Consider the following 15,145-nt stretch of genomic DNA (forward strand, 5'->3'; position numbering starts at 1 on the left):
GCATGCGGGGCGGGGGAGGAGGGGTGCAACGGGGCCACCGGGACGGCGGGCGGAGCGAGGCTGGCACGGTGTGGCCGGCGGCGGAACAGCCTTTGTGTGCTGCTGGCTGCTGGCGATCGCAGCGTCGCGCCGTCCCCTGCATGTGGATGAGGCCATGCGGGGCCACCGGTACTCCCCCCCACCCCCGCCCCATCGCAGCCTTAGAACTTGCTGGGGAAGGGTAGAGGGGACCCTGAGGTGGGACAAGTACCGATGTCCAAGAGACTGGGTTGGAGGGCGGAGCATGGAGGTGGGATCTTGGCTGAAGCCCGGGTCTGCTGGCCAGAGGGAACTTCGACGTTGGGGCGGGGACTTGATAAATAGAAGAGGAAGGACTCTGCGGGGACCAGGAGGGGGAAGCCACCCGGCAGAGCTTCATCCTTCGCACTCCCGACAGAGCCCAACATTCTTGGCGACCTCTGCCTTCCGCCCCAGAGACGATAAGCTGAAGGTAGCAGGCTCTCTTAAAGGAGCCTCGCTCCGGGTGGGGTAGGAGAGAACCGGGTCCTCAGGGTACTCATGGTTGTCGCAGGTGGTATGGACCTGGGGTGGTGACTTTCTGATTTGACGGCCCACTCCAATGTCTTTGCAATGCCAGGGTCTGTCGGGTGAAGGTCCAGCCAGAAGGATGCCCCTGCGGCTGGTTGCCAAGGGGCAGAGGGTGGCATCAGAGTCACAGGCCAGAAGCCAGTGGCTTTTCAGAGACGAGCCTCTCCTGGGACTTAGTAAGTGGAGTTTGTGTTTGAGAGGAAGGGTTCGGGCTAGCTAGTGTTCTTCACAGGATGGATTTGCGTGTCTCTCATGGGGCGGGCGTAGCCCCGGAGGCCATAAGGGGCAAATGTGAGACCTTCTAAGAAGATGGTGGTCCGTGACTTAAATTAAGCAGTCCGTAGAACTCAGCAAGTTATAGATACTGCTGCCTCTGTCTGAAAATCAAAACAAAACAAACAAAACAGTGGACAGAGCGCTCAGGAAATAAAACCCCCAACTCTACAGCTGCCGTTCTTATACGGCGAAACACTAAATGCTTTCCCAGGACCCTGGAGTAAGAAGAAGAGACATCGGCACTCATGAGTTTTATGCCATACGGTGCTAACCGGTGTCATAAAGCAAGAAAAAGAAGAAAAGTGACAGGCATGGTGGCTCACTCTCGTAATCCCAGCACTTGGGAGGCAGAGGCAGGTGGATCACTGAGTTTGAGGCCAGCCTGGTCTACAAAATGAGTCCAGGACAGCCAAGGCTATTCAGAGAAACCCTGTCCTGAAAAACACAGAAACAAACAAACAAACAACAAAGGTAAAATTGCAGGTTGATGTGTTTATTTGTTATAGTCCTTGGATGCAAGCTTCTTGTACAGAAATGAATTGTATTTCTGGATACCAGCAACTATTGTAAAATAAATTTATAATAGCATAAAAACAGATACTCTGGCTGGGGAGATGACTCATAGGTTGCAGAGGACTGTGGTTCAATTCCCAGCACCCACATAGAGGTCCACAGCCATGTGTAGCTCCTGTTCCAGAGACTCTAGCACCTCCTTCTGGCCACTATTGGTATTGCATGCCCAGAGCACATAAACTCACACAGGCTCACACACATACACATGGCAGAGGCAGGTGGATCGCTGTTAGTTAGAAGCTAGCCTGGTCTACAAAGCGGGTCCAGGATAGCCAAGGCTATGCAGAGACATCCTGTCTCAAACAAAACAAAACAACCAAACAACCAAACAAACAAAAAACAAAACAAACAAACCAAATAAATAAATAAAAATCTTAAAAAAAAAAACACTTAAGAATATGCTTTGTTTGGATATTGGAATTTAAAACCTTTTCCCCCACTGCACTGCGCTATTGAATGCATCTGATCCCAGCATTCAGGAGACAGGAGCAGACAGGTTTCCGTGAATTCAAAAGGCCAGCCTGGTCTACCCCGAGCCGCACAGTGAGAATTTGTCTTAATTCTCACTTAGAATAAATTTATAACTGACACATCTCAACCGCTTTTCATTTACCTGTCCGCCCCCCCCCCCGCCTGCTGTGGGGCGGTGTAGAGGATTAAGATGTGACCTGACTGTTGAGCTCTATGCAAAGTAGAATTAGCGTTGGCCGACCCACACTGCAGTGTGGAAGACACACGGGACTGAGGCAGAGGCAAACGGATGCACCAGCGAAACAAGACGAACCACAGAGATATACACATATTCTGGGCCTATCATCACCGAGTGACACTGAGGGGCAGTAGGGGACAGACAGCCACTTCAGGACACTGTGACGGGCCAGGGTCCCAAAACTTTTGCTCCACGCTGTACCGTGGAACCTGTCTGCGTTAGCTTCTCACACTGTGATACCCAGTAACCAGCTTAGAAGGCAGTTTTATTTTAGGGATGTGTTGATTAGCATACAAAGCAATGGGTCCCGTGGTAATGTTTTTCATATGCATCTATTATTGTACCCTGTATTTATTCCTCATCCCTCCTACACACCTCTATCTGGTCCCCATTTTCTCCTCAAGTAGATCTCTTTCTAGTTCATGTCAGAAACATATACATACATACGCACATACATACATACGTACATACACACGTACGTACATACATACGGTACATACATACATACTTCAGATTCCACATAAGGAGAAAATACATGGTATTTTGTCTTTCCACCTCCCATAATTCATAGCGGCACAGATAGATAGACAGATACATACATACATACATACTCTCCATATGAGAAAAGACTCGATATTTGTCATTCTGAGTCTGGCTTATTTCCTTTAAAATGATCATCTCCAGTTCCACTTATCTTCTTGAAAATAACATAATTTTATTTATTTTTCCACAGGTGAATCAAATTCCATTCGGCCTGTACACCACACACCGTTTATATCCGCCGCTGACCAGCATCTAGGCTGGCTTCCCATCTTGACTACTGCGAGTAGGAGCCGCAGTAAACGTGGGCATGGCAGTGTTTCTGTGGGGGACTGACAGGGTCACTGGGGTGTCGAGGGGTGAGACACCCGGATCGTATGGCGGTTCCGATTTTAGATTTTGGAGGAAACTCCACAATGACGTCCACAGCGGCAGCATCCGTTTGCAGTCCCATCAGCCGGCACGGAGCAGTGTCCCAGCTCTGCCTCCCACCCTCATCAGCATCTGCTGCTAGGCACCTCCTCTGGTGATGGTGATGGTGATGGTGACAGCCATCCTCACTGGGGTGAGATGGGATCTCAGAGCCGCTTTCATTTGCCTTTCCCTGGTGACTAGGGGTGTTTAGCTTTTTCCCTCCCCTTTCAAATATTTATGGCCATTCATATTTAATCTCCTGAGAACTATTTGTTCAACCCATTTGCTCATCTATCGATGAGATGGTTTGGGGATGTTTTGCGTTTAGTTTGTCAAAGCTCTTTGTAGAATCCAGCTATTAACCCCCTGTCTGATGCAGAGTTGGCAAAGACTTTTCTCCCATTCTGAGGGCTGACTCCTCACTCTGGTTATTTCCCTCTGCTGTGCAGAAACCCTTTTAAGTCCATGCAGTCCCATTTGCCAGTTCTTGGGGGTCACTTCCTGGGCTACTGGGGTCCTGGTTAGAAGGCCTTGTGTACACCCGCCCGTACCTTGAAGTGCCCTGCCCCTACCAACTTCAGAGTTGCAAGTCTTTGATCCAGTTTGGATTGTTTTTTTTTTTTTTAATGCAGGGTGAAAACTCATGATTTCGGTTTTCCACATGAGTACATTAGTTACTTTTCTGTTGCAGTGATACCAAATAAATAAAATCCACATCAGTGGTGTACTTTTCCCAGCAAGGCCATACCAGCTAACTATACCCCAGCACCACCAACCAAGGATCCAGGTGCACATATGCACGCATGCACGCGTGTGTATGTGTAGGTGTGTAATGCTGTGTCTGTTCTTGAGATGTAGGAGAATTACTAACTCTTGCACATTCATGTTGCGTTCTGCTACTTGGCTGAAAGCGTTTCTCAGGTCTCGCGGGTTTTTTTGTTTTGTTTTGTTTTTGTTTTTTTGTGGAGTTTTAGGGTCTTTTAAGTATAGGGTCATGCCATCTGCACAAGACAGCCTCGCTTTGTCCTGTTGTATTTACAGATCTTTTATTTCTTCTTTCTTTCTCTCTCTCTCTCTTTCTCTCTCTCTCTCTTTCTTTCTTTCTCTCTCTTTCTCTTCTCTCTTTCTCTCTTTCTCTCTTTCTCTCTTTCTCTCTCTTTCTTTCTTTCTTTCTTTCTTTCTTTCTTTCTTTCTTTCTTTCTTTCTTTCTTTCTTTCTTTCTTTCTTTCTTTCTTTCTTTCTTTCTTTCTTTCTTTCTTTCTTTCTTTCTCTTTTTCTTAAGAAAAACACTTTAGGGCCTGGAGACGTGGCTCAGGGGTTAAGAGCACTGATTGCTCCTCCGGAGGTCCTGAGTTCAATTCCCAGCAACCACAGGATGGCTCACAGCCATCTATAATGTGATCTGATGCCCTCTTCTGGCCTGTGGGTGTAATGCAAGCAGAGCACTGTATACATAATAAATAAATCTTGACAGAAAGAAAGAAAGAAAGAAAGAAAGAAAGAAAGAAAGAAAGAAAGAAAGAAAGAAAGAAAAAACACTTTACAGTCCAGGTCCTTTATTTCTTTTTTTTTTTTACATCAGGCCATGAATTCGTACGGACTGGGCTGCAGCAGCTCAGTCTCCTTCTCGTTAGTCAGTCCTCACCAAGTGTGCTGCTCTGGGAGGCGCAGGCTGGCGCGTCAGCGGAACCCAGGTGCCCTGCTCCTTGGCGTCCTTCTTCTGGTCGCTCTCCTTCACGGGCTTCAGGAAGCCGCCCCTGCTCTTAGGGCGCGTGATGTGCTCAACGCGCACGTAGGTTCTGTTGGCGAGAATCTCGCCCTTAAGTTGCTTGTTCGCAATGACGCGCACGGCATTCTGCGTGACACTGTTATGTTCTTCCGGTTTTGCCATGGTAACACTTACGCCGCATTCCTTTTCGAACAGTTGCCCATTCCCTCGAGGTCTACAATACCACCCTTTTTGTAGATTCGCATGCATGTGGCCGAAGGAACGACTCCACGTTTCCTAAAAGACCTATATATAACGAGCGCCCGCCTTTTCCCGTTGTGTTCGACATTTTGGCGACTTACTGGAAGATGGCTGCCGCGACCCCAAATCGTTCATTTCTTTTTCTTGGCTTATTTATTGCTCCAGCGGTGACTTAAAGCACTGTGCTTATCCTGTTCATGGTTTTAGAGGAAAGACTTTATTTATTTATTTATTTATTTATTTATTGTTTTTGGTTTTTCGAGACAGGGTTTCTCTGTGTAGCCTTGGCTGTCCTGGACTTACTTTGTAGACCAGGCTGGCCTCGAACTCACAGCGATCCGCCTGCCTCTGCCTCCCGAGTGCTGGGATTAAAGGCGTGCACCACCAAACCCGGCAAGAGGAAAGACTTTTAATTTCCCCCAATTTAGCATATAGTTATCTATAGGTTTGCTGTATGCAGTCTTTAGTATGTTGAAGTATTTTCTTCAGGGTTTCTATCTAGAGGGAATTTGAACTTTGACAAAGTGTGTTTTCTTCTTTCTTTTTTTTTTTTTTTTTTTTTTTCTTTCTTTTTAATTTAGTTCCCCCCACCCTTGAGACAGGGTTTCTCTGTGTAGCCTTGGCTGTCCTGGACTCACTCTGTAGACCAGGCTGGCCTCAAATTCACAGAGATCCACCTGCTTCTGCCTCCCGAGGGCTGGGATTACAGGCGTGAGTCACCATGCCCAGCCTGCCAAAGGTGTTTTTATTCAAGAAACAGAACAAACCAAAACAGATCTATTTTAGCACCCAGATTTGGAGGTTAAAGTTCATAACGGATTGACCCCGTGGCCTTTGGGTCTGTGCTTAGGCAGTACATCTTACTGAGGATTGCAGGGTGAAGCCAAGCTGCTCATCACTGTGCTTAGGCAGTACATCTTACTGAGGACTGCAGGGTGAAGCCAAGCTGCTCATCACATGGTGACTGGGAGGGAGGGAGAAAGGGAAGGAAGGAGAGAATTCAAAATAAAAATGAAATGTCTTTTAGTACTGTCTTGGGGGGCTGGAGAGAGAGCTTAGCAGTTAAGAGTACTGGTTGCTCTTGCAGAGGTCTTGGGTTCGATTCCTAACACCCACATCAGGGCTCACAGCTATGTGTAACTAAGTTCCAGGGCTTCTGATGCCCTCTTGTGACCTCCATAGGCACTGCATGTGTATAGCACAAAGATGTCTACATAGGCAAAGCACACATAAAGTGGCAAAAGGTGGTGGTGGCACACATGTCTTTAATCCCAGCACTCAGGAGGCAGAGCCAGGCGGATCTCTGTGAGTTCAAGGCCAGCCTGGTCTACAGATTAATTCCAGGACAGTCAGGCATACACACAGAGAAACCCTGTCTTACAAAAACAAACAGACAAACAAACAAAAGACCCTGTTTCTGTCAGCTTTATCTGAGTGCTGTACAGCAGCTAAGTGTTAAACCGTGGTTAGTTACTCGGGACTGCTGTAACCAACTTTTCTGTGTGCTTGACAGCCACACAGGACAATGAGAGCAAAGCCAGGGAAGGCAGGGTGACTAAAAGGACAGACAATATTTTGTCCCCTGACTCAGATCAGCTAAGTCCTAGGGACTCAAGGGATGACAGGATGCTTCTGAGAGATGGAAACTTTAGGCAACTCTCCTGATGATTTAAAAGGCCAGGGACATTCACGGGGGGGGGGAAGGGGGTGTGATGGAGGGCTCTAACCACTTTCTGCGGGGAGGCCAGCCAATGTCTGACAGCTCCCAAGGGAAGTCACATGACCAGCAAGATAGACCCACTTCACCAGGTGGCCCAATCAGAACAGAAGGGCTAAAGAGGTCGAGGGTTACTTCATAAAGAAGCTTCCAGTAATAACCCTGTGGTGGTTAACGCCAACTTGCCGGGATATAGACTCGACTAGGAGGCAGACCTCAGGGTGTGTACTTGAGGGGGGCGCTCGCCCTAAGTGTGTGTGGCTGCGGCCATTACATGGGTGGAGTGCGGGACCGAATAAAGCGACCAATAGTTTCCGCTTCTTTCTGCTTGCCCAGTGTGGGCTCTGTGCAACCAGCTGCCACTCACACTGGCTCTACTTCCTGTCCATAAGGACTGAACCCCCAAACTGGGAGCCAGAATAATCCCTTGCTCCTTCAAATTGGTTTTGGTGAGTGTTCTATCATAACAACTTGGATTCTGGCACACCCCACACAGACTCGGTCATACACCCATCTCTTATACACACACACACACACACACACACACACACACACACACACAAACTCAAACACACTCACTGGCACTCTTGTGTACACACTACACACACACACACACACACACACACACACTCACTGGCACTCTTGTGTACACACTTGACTCTTTTTACCCAGCATCCTCTTATACAAGTGGACTTTGGCTCCCACTTCTTCCACAGCTCACCTTTGCTCCACTAGCTGTGAAACTGGAAAACATTCTGACACTGAAATTTAGAAAAGCAATTGCGAGGACACTGGGGACACTCTGCCTCTCTATGGTGCTGATGATGGTAGTGGCCCCACACACTGTGTGGTCCAGCTCCACATCTGCCAGTGCTTCTAGAATGAAAAGCAGGTGTCACTCTCAGGCTCTTTCCTTTCTTCCTCCTCCTCCTCTTCCTTGTCCTCGATATCCTCTTTCCCCCTCCTCTTCCCCCTCCCCTTCCTCTTCCTCCTCCTCCTCCTCTTCTTCTTCCTTTTCCTCCTCTTCTTCCCCCTCCCCCTCCTCCTCCTCCTCTTCTTCTTCCTGGTATTTTTATTTTTTGGGTTTTTTTTTTCCAGACAGGGCCTCTCTGTGTAGCCCTGGCTGTCCTGGAACTCATTCTGTAGACCAGGCTGGACTCGAACTCACAGAGATCCACCTGCCTCTGCCTCCAGAGTGCTGGGATTACAGGTCTGCGCCACCACCACACCCGGCCTCACTCCCAGGCTTCTTGAGTAGTCAAAGGGTACAAGGCACCAACTTCCTCTTGTGACCAGGACCCAGAACCTAGTCTCTGTGGTCAGAACGCTGACTGCCACCCCTTGACCGTGCTCCCTTTCAGCTCATACACCCCACACCCTGTCCTTGAGGTGGATGGACAACAGCAGCTTTGCTCCTGTTGCTCTAGAGGGTGTGTGCTTAGTCCCCTTCCCCACCGGAAGCCGTCCTTGCCCAGTGCTGCTATAGGTGACAAGAATTCCCCACCCCACCCTCACAGTGAGGTTTTGGCAGCCAAACTGAGTTCTGAAAAATAAAAGAAGGCACTATTGACAATTGATCTAGGGCACAGGCGTGAGACGGGGTATCGGCATTAGCTGGGTTATGTGGCCACCCTTATTTTTTGTTTTGTTTTTTAATTTGGTGATACAGGGTCTCACTATGCAGTCCTGGAACTCTGTATAGAGCAGACTGACACCATAATCATAGAGATCTGCCTGTCTCTGCTGTCTCTGGGGCGCAAGGGCTGGTATAGAGACCACCCGCAGCTTTGGTTGCTCTTTATTTGTCCCCCCCCCCCCCACAAGACATGGTTTCTCTATGTAGCCCTAGCTATCCTGGACTCACTTGTAGACCAGGCTGGCCTCGAACTCACAATGATCCACCTGCCTCTGCTCCCTGAGTGCTGGAATTAAAGGTGTGCGCCACCACGCCTGGCTTGGTTACTCTTTTTTTTTTTTTTACACTGCCATCCTGCTCTGCTTATAAGACTCATTCAGCCAGCAAGGCAGGATAGTGGCCTCTCCGGGAGGCCTCCCCAAGTCCCCAGCGTGAAAGACGCCCATGCGGTACCCATGTTTCCCCTGTCCTTACTGTTCAAAGGCTGGCCTTATTCTCGGATGTGTGGCAGGTCTCCCAATACGTAGTTGACCCAGCAATCATCTTCGCCCCACCTCTGCCTCTGTCTTATAATTGGACGGGTCCCTAACATCTGGAATCCTTGTTCTGTGTCAGGGAACACATGGTCTCTCTGAGCAAGCGTTCCAGGTGTCAAATTCCACCCCCCCCCCGCCTCATCTTGTTTTTGTTTTTTCAAGACAGGGTTTCTCTGTGTAGCCTTGGCTGTCCTGGACTCACTTTGTAGACCAGGCTGGTCTCGAACTCACAGCGATCCACCTGCCTCTGCCTCCCGAGTGATGGGATTAAAGGCATGCCCCACCACGCCCGGCTCCTGGTGGCAAATTTATGTGAATTTATTTCCTGCTCCGAGGCTCGGAACTCCAGGGATTACTGGAAGAAAATGGAGGGAGGGGTGAACAGCAGGGAGCTCAGAAGTCCTCCACCCTGCACAGCCCACCACGCATCTCTGTGTGTTAAGAGGATCAGTAGGGAACACCAGTAAGGTTTTTGTTTGTTTGTTTCTGATCTAGAATATGTCACTCTTTTTCCTCTAGGTGGTCCTGGCTTGAACTGAACCAGACCAATTTCCCGAACTGGAAGTGGGGTTGGGATGGAGACCCCCTCCCCCCTCTTTAGGGACCTTCACGCGTTTAGCTTTCATTCAAAGACACGTTCCATCCCAAATACAGACACTAGAGGGCAGTCTGTCTCTAAGCCTTCACAGCCTAGAAGCTCAGCCGGACCTTCCAGCTTCTAAGTGTTGAAGGGATGTGGGTTTGGTAGAGAGGTTCGGGAGAGCAGGCGCAGCTCCCCCTGGTAATGCCCTAGCTTCTCCCAAGACCCCTAGAAGCAGCGAAAGCCACCCTGAAATCCCCCAGTTACCTTCATGCTGCGGCCCCAGTAGGGTTTGCCTCCTGGCCTGGAAGGTGCAGAGGAGGGGCCCCGAGGGGCTGTGGGTGCTGGCCTGGGTCAGGAGACTCATAGTGAAACCTCAACGATCTGGTGGTGAGACTCATTCCGAGCAGCACACCTGCCCCCAAGGCAAGGCTGGGAGGGACCAGGGGGCCATATGATGGCACTGGCTGCGGGGGCTGCCCCAGCCTTATCTGATGGCCCTGGGCCTTTTACACAGCTTAGTGGAACAGCCCTGTTGGTTCCAATATGGAGGTCTCACGGGGGCTCTGCAGGCCCCTGAGCTCAGATTCCCACCTACCAGGGGCGTGGGAAAGGCGCGGGTGGCCCGATTGGGCCTCCGTGGCAGAATGATGGGCAGCCACCGTAGGGCAGGGAGCCAAGCAGGCTTCTCTGAAAGGTCAAACTTGGGTGTAGAAATGGGAGAATGTAGGTGTTTATTTCTAACAATTGTTTCTAATGCAAAAAAGAAAAGGGATGGTGGTAGTGGTGGTGGTGGTGGTGGTGGTGGTGGTGTGTGTGTGTGTGTGTGTGTGTGTGTATTAGATTTAAGACCATCTTGATTGGAGTCTGGCACCACGCTGCGTGCCTGTGATCCCAGCTGGAAAGTTTGAGGCTAGCCTGTGTTACATGTCAAGGCCTAATCTCAAAAAACAAACAAACAAACGAACAAAACAAAAAAAACCCAAAGCAGCTGGGCGTGGTGGCGCACGCCTTTAATCCCAGCACTCGGGAGGCAGAGGCAGGTGGATCGCTGGGAGTCTGAGGCCAGCCTGGTCTACAAAGTGAGTCCAGGACAGCCAAGGCTACACAGAGAAACCCTGTCTTGAACCCCCCTCCCCCACCTCAAAAAAACAAAACAAACAAACAAAAAAACCAAACCAAAAACAACAACAACAAAATCCCCCAAACACAGAAAGACAGAATGTATGGGTTTGTGGGGTCCCTAAGTAGACAGTCTCTTCACGACATGAACTGGAGTTGTCCTGGGAGTTAGTTGGGGGTGCCTTCAGTTTCGTTGGGGGCTTAAGGACTGTGATTGAAGGGTCAGTGGGTTCTAGACAGAAAGTGCGACCGACTGTACGGCTGAGGCGTCTTCCTGCCTACATCTCGTTGCCTCTTCTGGTGGGGACACTAGAGGAGTTGTCCTCTCCAGGGTGGAGTGTGGGGAAACAGACGTCCATAGTGTGACACCTCCAAGGACCCAGATGGGTTCTGGGTGCCGTCACATCTCAGGGTCTGAAGAAGAGCCCCCACCTTAGTTTCTCCTTTTTGAACCAGGGCATACACAACTCCAAGGGGACTGGTCTGAGATCTCTATTGGGAAAAGGTCTGAGCCTGGCCCTTTTCTCTGTGAGTCACAGAGGGCCTTTAGCTCCAAGGCCAAGAGTGCTTGGGAGCGACATCTGCCTAAACCCTTTCCCAGCAATGACACCGGAAGGAAAAAAATGTGAGAGGTTAGGGCCCAGGCCACTTGGCCAAGCCTAGACCCTGACAGCAAAGAGGGCATGGCTTAGCCAGATCAGGATGTTCTGTGAGGGGTGGGACATAGGACCTGCTGTCTTCTCATGTCAGAGGGGAAAACAAACAAACAAACAAAAACAAAAGGAGAGAAAAGACAAGGAGGCCAATGTCAAATGGTTGAGCAGCAAGCAGAGACAATCAGATGGTAAATGCCAGTCCCTGCAAGGCGTTGTCACGTGGCCCTGAGTCCTTTGCCTCATCCTCCCCTGAGTGTAGCCACTCACCATGGCCCCTTCCAGTTCGATGGAGAGGCCTGCCAGTGGCTGGGCATGGCCAGGCTCACTGGCCTGAGTGGGGCCTAATTGCTCCTTCCCAGTGTGACATGCAGTCTCCAAGGGGATGCCTCCACACCGGTCAGACAGACGGCATCCACCCCCTCAGAGCTACTCACGTCATTTAGGGAACAGCTCCCAGTCCTTCCAGCCCAAACCACCCTGGACCTGACCCCCCCTGCCTGTTCTCAGTAAGGACATACAAGGCATGTATGTATGTGGGCTCCACCTACCCCTGCTCTCTAACCTTGGTTTAGGGTACATCCTTAGGCTTGCTGTCATCACTTCAGACCTTGCTTCGGCTCTCAGCCGCTGCTCAGCCACCCTAAAGCTGATGGTTTGGTGGGCAGCACGGGATTGCTGTCATACTTAGCCCCCTGGCCCATCCTTGTGCAGGCGAGGGACACCCCCCCCATCTGCTGCCCATGGTGCCCCAAGCAAGAGGCAAGAAGAGGGGCGTGTAGCTCAGCAGTGGATGCTTGCCAAATGTGCACAAGACCCCAAGTTCCTGCCCAGCTCCGCAAAGCAAAAACAGACAAGAGAAATGCGCAGGGGACCGGCTCATCTCTTCCCTACGCTGAACATGGTCAGGCGTGCTGCTCTCTCTTTCACAAAAGGAAAATGTGACTGTGTGAGGGTGGGGTGGCCACACACACACACACACACACACACACACACACACACGGCATGGCGCGCGTGCGCGTGTGACGATTGGGGACGACTTGGGGGCGTTGTGTTCTCCTTCATCCTCGTTTAAGATGGGGTCTCTTGGTTTGCCGCTAGCTGGGCCTGTGGGCCTCTGGAGACTCTTGCCTCTGCCTTCAGTCTCAAAGGAAGAGCACAGGCATTATAGGTGTGTGTTACTGTGACCAGTTTTACATGAGTTCTGGGCATCCAAACTCAGGTCCTCATTATTCGTTTATTTATTTATTTATTTTTGGTTTATCTGTGTAGACTTGGCTGCTCTGGACTCACTTTGTAGACCAGGCTGGCCTCGAACTCACAGTGATCCACCTACCTCTGCCTCCCGACTGCTAGGATTAAACCTCATTCTTGTATGGCAAGCATTTTACCAACTGAGTCATCTCCTATCTATCTATCTATCTATCTATCTATCTATCTATCTATCTATCAAGCCACAGAGTCTCACTATGTAGCCCAGGCTGGCCTTATGTAGCCCAGGCTAGCCTTAAATTCCCTATCCTCTTACCTGGGCCCCTAGAGTGCTGAGGTAGACACAGAGTCTCGCTATGTAGCCCAGGCTGGCCTTATGTAGCCCAGGCTAGCCTTAAATTCCCTATCCTCTTACCTGGGCCCCTAGAGTGCTGAGGTAGACACAGAGTCTCGCTATGTAGCCCAGGCTGGCCTTATGTAGCCCAGGCTAGCCTTAAATTCCCTATCCTCCTACCTGGGCCCCTAGAGTGCTGAGGTTTCAGGTGTGCACCACTGCATCTGGTGATGAATGGGCTACGGCAGGAGTGGCTTTGCTATAAGAACGTGGTCTCTCCGGCTACAGCTGCAAAAAGCCTTCTGCCACATCACAATGTGGCCAGAGAGTCCTCCCCAGGTGCCACCACCTCGATATTAGGACTTCTCGGCCCCAAGAACCATGAACTCCAGAAACCTCTGTTCTTTATAAATTAACCAGCCTCGGGCATTTTTCTATACCACAGCAAAGGGACAAAGCATATCCCCAAGACTTCAGTCAGCATTCTCTCCCTCATGTTTTCAAGTCACTCAGTGGGAGAAGCACCCCATGGCTCAGGGTCCCTGACTCACTTGCTTCCCTCATGCAGTGGTTTCGGGGGGGGAGGGGTGGCAGCAGAACCCATCCCCCCACATCCCATGTGAGACTTGCCACCCTCATTTCCCCCCCCCCCAAGCGGGGGTGGGGAGTGGGGGTTGTGGGGGCTCCCGTGTCTCCTCCTGCTCTGTTTGTGCCCCCTTGTCGCAGACCATCTCAGTCAGGTATAGGATCTTGGGGTCGGGAGACCTCGAAGCAACGGTGGGCAGAAGATAGGCAAAGTGGCACTCAGACTCAAACTCCCCCTGAGTTGGTCTGTCACTTCACCTATCTTCGAGAACTCCTCACCCCAAGGACTTATACCCGACCAAGACAGCCCACGACACCCCCTCCTCTAAACCACAGCTCCCCTTTTCAGCCATTCCAAGTGTCTTTTCCTTTTCAGTTCCTTCAGAACTAAACCCCATCTTTGGCCTGGTAGGGGGCTTCCTTAGCCCTGCTGCCCTCCTGCCATCCCTGAGCTCACCCCCCCTGCAGCCCCCCCTCTCCTTGGCAGCTGTCATCCGTGCTCCAGCTAGGGGCTTTCCTCCCCGCTCTGCAGCCCCTTAATGCTGGCTCAGTGCGTCTCCTGGAAGACATCATAAAAATTCATGGCAAACTTGAGGCCGTGACTCAATTTTGTCTTCTTTCTTGGAGGCCTCTCTTCTCCCCGTCTCCCCTGAAGTGCTCGCAGACCTGGAGGGGCAATGGGGTCCCCCTGCAGTGGACAGAGATCCTTAGGGGGAGTCACTTAAAAGCTTGCCTCCCTGCCCAAAGCTTTTGCCTCTTTGGCAAGATTTGGAGTCGGGGACCTGCCAGGTGCCTTGGTTGGCAGGGTTGGCAGGGTTGGCAGGGCTCTGAGCACCGTTGCCTACCTAGGGGCCTTTGCTCGGGGAGGATTATGAGTATGGGGGTGTCTCTATCTGAAAATACCCACCGGGAAACAGTGGCCCTAATCCAAATAGAAAAAGATTGACAGGAGGGAAGGGGTACTTTAATTCCCATAAGGGGGTCCAATAAGAGTTTATGGTTTCAGGCCAGTTCTCTGGGGAACCTAAATTTCCAGTTTCCAAGTGGTCCCTGGGATGCCGTGAGTCAGGGTAGGACAAGGCTGTGGCTGCCCGCCTGCACCCATTCATTCCTCAGTCCACTGCCCCCCCACCCGTGTGGTCAGAGACCCTCCCCTGTCCCATCATGCTTTGCCCTGTGCTATGGGACAGTGCCCAGATGGAGGTGGTGCCACCTCCAGCTTGGTAGGCCCAGGCCTGCAGTGCCGAGAGCCACCTGGGTCCAGAGAGGGTGCAGGAAGTGGCACCGGCCAACTTTCCTCTCACGGGCTGAGAAGCAGAGCGCCCTCCGCCACTTCTGCTGCCGCCTGCCCCCCCCCCCCCCCCCCCCCCCCCCCCCCGTTGGCTCCAGTTGTGGTGCTTCCGGCTGAGAAAAGGACCGACCACGTGACGGGCACCTCCCTCTTTGGGTAGCATGCGCACAGTGAGACAGACCCTTCAGGCCAGCTGGGTTTGAAGCCTCAGGCCCCTGGCTTCGCCATGCGCCCCGTACCTCAATTGGCAGGGCTCTGGGCACTGTTGCCTACCAGGCCTTTCCCCCAGTTCTCGGTGACGCAGGCAGCCTGGCTGTGCCTCAGAGTCAGGCTGCCTCTTGGCTGATGTGGACATGTGGCTTCTGAGTCTGGCCTGCGTTAGGAGAGGGGCTGGCATCCCTGCAGGCTTG

This window comes from Acomys russatus, chromosome 19 (genome assembly GCF_903995435.1).
Source record: "Acomys russatus chromosome 19, mAcoRus1.1, whole genome shotgun sequence".
In the NCBI taxonomy this organism is placed as follows: Eukaryota; Metazoa; Chordata; class Mammalia; order Rodentia; family Muridae; genus Acomys; species Acomys russatus.